Source organism: Benincasa hispida, chromosome 11 (genome assembly GCF_027475165.1).
Source record: "Benincasa hispida cultivar pf3 chromosome 11, pf3_genome.v1.1, whole genome shotgun sequence".
NCBI classification, from domain to species: domain Eukaryota; kingdom Viridiplantae; phylum Streptophyta; class Magnoliopsida; order Cucurbitales; family Cucurbitaceae; genus Benincasa; species Benincasa hispida.
This window is the reverse complement of record NC_143488.1, coordinates 70501000-70507489: the sequence shown is the minus strand read 5'-3', so window position 1 is coordinate 70507489 and position 6490 is coordinate 70501000. Positions and strand designations below refer to the sequence as shown.

Sequence of the window (6490 nt, the reverse complement as noted above, 5' to 3'; positions counted from 1 at the left end):
GATCGGTTTTTTGCCATAATATGTTGACTTCAAATTGAAATAAACTATTTAAATCTAAATTCAACTATTCAAATAAACTAGTATTTTAATTTTTGAAAAACTATAGTTTTTTTTAAATTTTTTTTTTATCAAATTACATTTGAAGAATAACAAGATCATAAAGTTTGAATTTTAATTTTTATTTGACCGCTAAGTTGTTTCCAAAATTTTAATCCTTTAAGTTTAAAAATTGATTGTAAATTCTTGAGCTAGTTAAATTGACCAATGAAAAAAAAATGTATTAAATTAAGTTTGGGTTTTCTACACATAGGCTAAATAAATATACCTAATTACACAATTGTAATCTAGTGAATAGTGAGCTATTATTCTACATAAAAATCTTACCCAATTTACTTTTTCATCTCTCCTTATTATTTAATAATAATTATAATAATAATACCAAAATTAGCATGTAAGGGAAGTTTATTTGATATATAAAGCACTATATATTTGTATTTTCTATAATTAAATCAATGTATATTTGATAAATGAGCGGACAATACAATTTGTATAATATATCGTCTTAGAACAATATATTAGATGTATATTTACATTTTTCAATATATTTGTGATATGTATTTACATTTTTTATTTGTGATATGTATTTACATTTTTCAAAAAATAAATCATAATATATGTGATATGTATTTACATTTTTTACTATATTGCCAATATATTTGAGATCACAATAGATAGATGATCGATTTTTTACTAGGATAAAAGAAAATAAACAAAGTTTCATAAAATGAGGGAAATATTAATTTTAAACAAAGACGGGAGGAGAGATAATTAAAATATATAATATAATAATAATAATTTTTTTAAAAAAAAAGAAAAAAGAAATAACTCATAGATTTGAATAGTAACCATGTAGATTCACTACAAGAATTATAGACTTTAATGTCGGTTTAAAACTGACATTAAAAGCTTTAATGTCGGTTGACAACTGACATTAAAGATCGTGTTATAAAAGGTCTTTAATGTCGGTTGTCTTTAATACATTGAATAAATCGACATTAAAGACCTTTTATAACACGATCTTCAATGTCGGTTGTCAACCGACATTAAAGGCTTTTAATGTCAGTTTTAAACCGACATTAAAGCTCAAAATTATTGTCCATTTTTTTAAATACCATTGTCCAATCCATTATTAATGTCAGTCAAAAAGTAAAAAACAGACATGTCCCTAAAACCAAGGTAATCAATCTATATATGCACAAAATAAATTCTTAATTACTTTCACAAATCCATAATAATAAGTCACAAAGAGGAATTGGATGATAATTTAACTCTAAAACCAAGGTAATCAACAAATTACCAAAACTCATAAGGGTTACATAGCAAAATTAAAATTTTGTTAAATCCAAACAACATTATTAGTATATAAAAAAAGAGCGAGAACTTACTTTTAAACTATAAAATACAAACTAAAACTTTGTAAATATGCCCCCCCCCCCCCCCCCCCCCCCCCTCCCCAAACAAAACAAAACAAAACAAAACAAAAGTGTACACACACTTGTTGTCATTATATAATGTAATGTTTCCAAAATAGTCTTTCAATTGCTCCTTCATTATGTTCTCTCCACCATCCACCACAAATTTGATCCAAATCGAAAGCATGACTTCCTATAAGTAGAGAAAAATGGGCAAACAACATATAATAAAAATTCAACTACCCCACACAAAAGAATTTATGAAATTCAAGCTATAGAGCTATGGAAAGACAACATTTAAACAACCATACAGTAGGTCGAGATATCATTTAAACAACCAACATTTAAACAATTACATTTCTGCACACATATACGTATGTACATAAATTCTCAAATCTTTGATTTCGAGTCTTCATGGAAATTTGCAAAGAAGGCCGAGATATCATGTTCTTGTTATAAACAACCACAAAGAAGCTCGAATCACATAATAAAAATCCAAAGTATGCCAAAACATAAGCATAAGCATATGAAAGAGGAAAAGAGGAAATTAGCATCCAAAATCTAAAACTCACATGATCCAATGATGACAAAAATGAAGAATCCAAGAAGAATAGGGCCAATAGGGTAGTCCTTTCCCTTTTTTTGTAGCAATCTCAGGCACAACTCCTCTTCAAAATGTTCGTCTCGAACCTTTCCACCTTCCAATCCGCAAGATGCGTGATGTCGTCTGAAAAACCCATCAATCAAATCAAATCAAATCATAAATCGAAAAATCTACAATGTCAACAACATGATCCAAGAAATTGAAAACAACAATTTGAACAAATAAGTAAATCAAGGATCATGTTAGCACGTAAGAGAACAGACCCCAATAGGTAGAATTCTACTTACCTAAGTATTTTAAAAGTGCTTCTCAAACAATCAAGAAATCAAGTTTATTACTCTTATATTTTGAAAATTTTCGGTAGCATAAGAACGCTACCACAACAAGATAAAAAATTTACCTTGAACCCGTTTAAAGAAACACACTCCCAATAATATCCCACAACCACTTCTTCTCAACAGAGTTACCAAAATTCTCAAAAAATGAATATTCAATACTTCATAAAATAAATCCAACAAAACTTGTTAAAAACTAACCAACTGTATTCAATGACAACTCAAGTAAACTAAACAAATACCTATTATAAGTTCAACTCAAACATCTAATTAAGATCCAACTTAAATTTAAAACACTTTCAAATTCCAAATATTTGAAATAAGCAAAATTCACCCTAGATATCCAAAAAACATGACAACATTTTAAAGCTAGCAGAACAACAAGACTTTGAAACTTAGTTATGGAAACAGGAATTTGATGGCATCAAGAAACTTCATAAAAGACTTGAGCTTTATAAAAGACTTGCACTTACAAATAAATGATTCTTGAAGTAGTTGCATTGCTACAATTCAATCCACTCTAAGGGTATTCCACCGGCACACATAGATCTCCTTGCCAATCCCTCTTTATCCCATAAGTTTGACTTGATATTGCTAATTGCATTCACAAATGATCCAAAGCAAAATCACAAAATAGTATTCTTTAATTTTCAATAAACTCAAAGAGTACATTTAGAGAAGCATACTATCTCATTGATTTATTTCCAACTCTATTATGTCTTTCATGTAATATACTCAGGAAACAAGACCTCAGGCACAAAAAAGAAAAAAAGAGAAAATACCTATCGACAACAAAAATACCCAGGAAGAAGCTAGCAATGCTAAATAGAAAAACCCATCTAGGAGAGAAGCCATTGGTGGGCTTATAAGATCTGATGAAACCCATTAGAGCCTAAGCTTCCAAAGCTCAACGAAACGCTTCCAGGTTATTCTCTTAAGATTAAAAGCGTCGGAAAGAAGAATCAAAATGAACCCATGAAAGATGAGGAGCAGAGAAACTATTACTTAGCTCACAAATAATAAGACACAAATACGTTACATACCAAAAGATTATGAGGCTTTACATCTTGATGACAAACTCCAGGAACAATGTGAATATAAGCTAGCCCCCCTGAAGATCTAATAAACACATTGATTTAATGTTGGAATGAAGATGGAAAAGAATAAATAAAAAATGTCCTGCAAGATTTTTATAAGAAAATTCCAAATTATCTTAACGTTTGTCCTGTAAGACTTTCTTTATGGCAAAAGTCTCCCCAGTTTTCAATCACTTCGCCTAAGAGGAGTATTAAGAAAATTTCAAATAGAAGTACAAATAAAGGAAAGGAAAGGAAAAAAGTTTTATGTTGGTCACAACTTCTATAGATATAATGTATAGCAATGGACTTTAAAACAAATTAAATAAATTCTTATTTTTAAGTTTCATGTTGAACGTTGTTGCTATTATAGGAAAATATTTGCTTTGGGACACATAAGATACAATGAAAATTACTTACCAATGTCGAAATAGACACGACAAGATAAGATATTACTTCTCCATATCTTATCAATATTTTGACAACTATGATGATGAAAAGAAACGTCCTTATTCCCTGATATTAGCAAAAATAAGCTAGCATTTAGTAGGAATTCTCATTGTGAAGTAGCATTTTCTTTGGTCTCAATTTCTAAGCTTTTCTACATTGACTTCCATAATTATTCATAAATATTTTGGTATAACTAAGCATAATAGTTTTTAAGAGTACCTTTGCATCTCATTTGAAAATACTCTTCATTAGTGAATCGAGAACAAAGCACATGCAATGTAACTTTAAAATATCAATCGATCGCTATAAAATGTGTGCAATATTATCATGTAATTAATAGTAACCTAAGAGTTCATCAAATATATATATCTCAAATAGTACCGTTAGAATTGGTCTTAAAAAGTTCATCATAGATAATATAATAAAATGAATAGGAAGCAGATACTTATAACTAGGAATCAAAACTCAATCAATCTCTATATAAATGCTGGAATCTGACATTGTAAGGCAACATACACAAGATTAAGAAATTATTCCTCTTCAAAAGGTTCAATTATTCTACATGAAGTTCTGTTAATTACCTCAGACTTCTTAATGTTGAAAACCGTAGTGATGGTATTTACTCATTCGCAAGGCTTCACACATAAGCTGGAAATCTCCTGATATTCAGATAAATAGCACATCAATAAACAATACAACCAAATTCCTTCGATTAGAAAGAAATTAAACTTACGAATCGAAAGAAAAATGGAAGAGAAATAAGTGCACCCATTAATCATATAAGATGAAATCAACAACTTGGATGGAACCCCAATAAGTCTAAGAAGGAAAAATCATTAAAAAGAAGGGGAAAAAAATACTATGTTGATCGCAAAACAAGATGAAATCAGGAACTTTATTATATTATGAACAAATAAGGAAAAATCAGTAAAAAGAAACCTCGAAAAAACAAATCTGAGTGAAGATCGGGGCTAAAAGAACAGGCGAAGCGAAAAGATCCGACCAAAAAAACGACAGAGCAAACAGATCTGACAACCAGAAGGAGCTGGATAATAAGCTGAAGAACCCCACGACAGAGTTGGCCGACTAGATCTGAGCGAGCTGTGAATGGCGATCTGCACCACCGGAATGGCAAAGAACGACAACGCTAGATGAAGACAATGTTGAATGAAAATGACCCATGACGAGTTGGTGATGATCGCCAGCGTCCCACCTCTACAGATTAGAAAAGCCCACGACCCGGAAGACTCAAACGTTGGTGACCCACATCCACGACCCACCTCTACAGACGAAAGACCCACGACTAAACTACCAACCACGACGATCGGAAGACCTCTACAGATCGAAAGACCCGGAACCTGAACGCTGGTGACCCACCTCCACGACGAACGAGCTGAATGGCGAGTTGAATTGCCAAATCTGACAACCAGCGACCCACCTCCACTAAACCCCACGACAGATCGATACACGAACAACCAGATCTGGACGATAAGGGGAAGAGAGGGTTTGTAAGAGAGAAGTGAGAAAGGAGAGAGAAGAAAGGTGGCGAAATGAAAGAGAGATATTTTTTACTAAAGTTAAAAAAAATAAATGAGGACCTTTAATGTCGGTTTTAAACTAACATTGTAGCCGATCTTTAATGTCGATTTTTCATTTTTTTTAAACAGACATTATACACCCGATTTCACTTTTTCCAATTGACAATAAAGCCCAAAATTCTTGTAGTGATTCAATCCCACGGGAAAGTAGATCCTTGCTCCAAACAAAGGTTGGGCTTAAAATGCCTAAACAACCCTTGAAACAAACACTCTTAAGTAATGTTTATAAGCTTAGTTTTCAAAAACAAAAAATAAAAAACCAACTAGTTATCAAACGGCACGCGTACGCACAATTGATATATTAAGTATATCAACATTTATATCATATGTATCAATATAGTCATTGTTATGTATATCAGTATTATTGGTTCCTTCAATATTATAACAATTTAGGTATATCAATATTCATATGAGGTACAGAGCAAATATTTTGGTTATAGAAGACAAACATTTCATTTAATATATTTAAATGATACAATAAAATGTTAGCATAAATACTCTATATCAATATTGAATAGATAAACCCTAGAATCATTCATGTCAAATTTTCAAGAATATATACATACTGGATTCCATTGAAAGATTTATGATGACTCTAAAGTGGCGACTATTATCTTCCTTAACCAAAGCTCCAAATGCCCTAAGTGGGATCTCTCTCTAGATGGGATTCAAGAAAGACTGAGTGCTTATTGCTTTGGTATGTTGGGGACCATAGCCTAAGGTCTCTTTATATACTAATTCAATTAGGGTTCCCATTAAACCTTAATTAACTAGGAATGGGCTTCTACCTATTAAGTCCATACTCAATTAGGAATCTAGGGCCTTAATTAATTAGATCACATAATAGGGCCCAATCTAATAAAATAACTCAATGTGATAAATTACTAATCCACATACATAGCCATACTTTAATTAAACATATTATTATTTAAATATGTCTAACAATCTTCCACTT

The 6490-nt window shown here is 31.1% G+C and overlaps 1 long non-coding RNA gene across 7 annotated transcripts; it reads right to left on the bottom strand.

Annotated features, from left to right (window-relative positions):
- Positions 1-1506: 1506 nt before the first annotated feature.
- On the bottom strand, positions 1507-5507 carry LOC120090140 (uncharacterized). Of its 7 annotated transcripts, XR_016524322.1 has the most exons (6): positions 4877-5505; positions 4519-4596; positions 3908-4003; positions 3455-3530; positions 2885-3344; positions 1769-2199 (listed from the first exon to the last, which is right to left on the bottom strand). It is a non-coding gene; the product is annotated as an uncharacterized LOC120090140 (long non-coding RNA). The 7 variants fall into 7 exon arrangements; XR_016524319.1 differs by adding an exon at positions 1507-1665 and having other exon boundaries at positions 2045-2199; positions 2885-4003; positions 4877-5506; XR_016524321.1 differs by having other exon boundaries at positions 2885-3005; positions 3194-4003; positions 4877-5506.
- Positions 5508-6490: the final 983 nt, after the last annotated feature.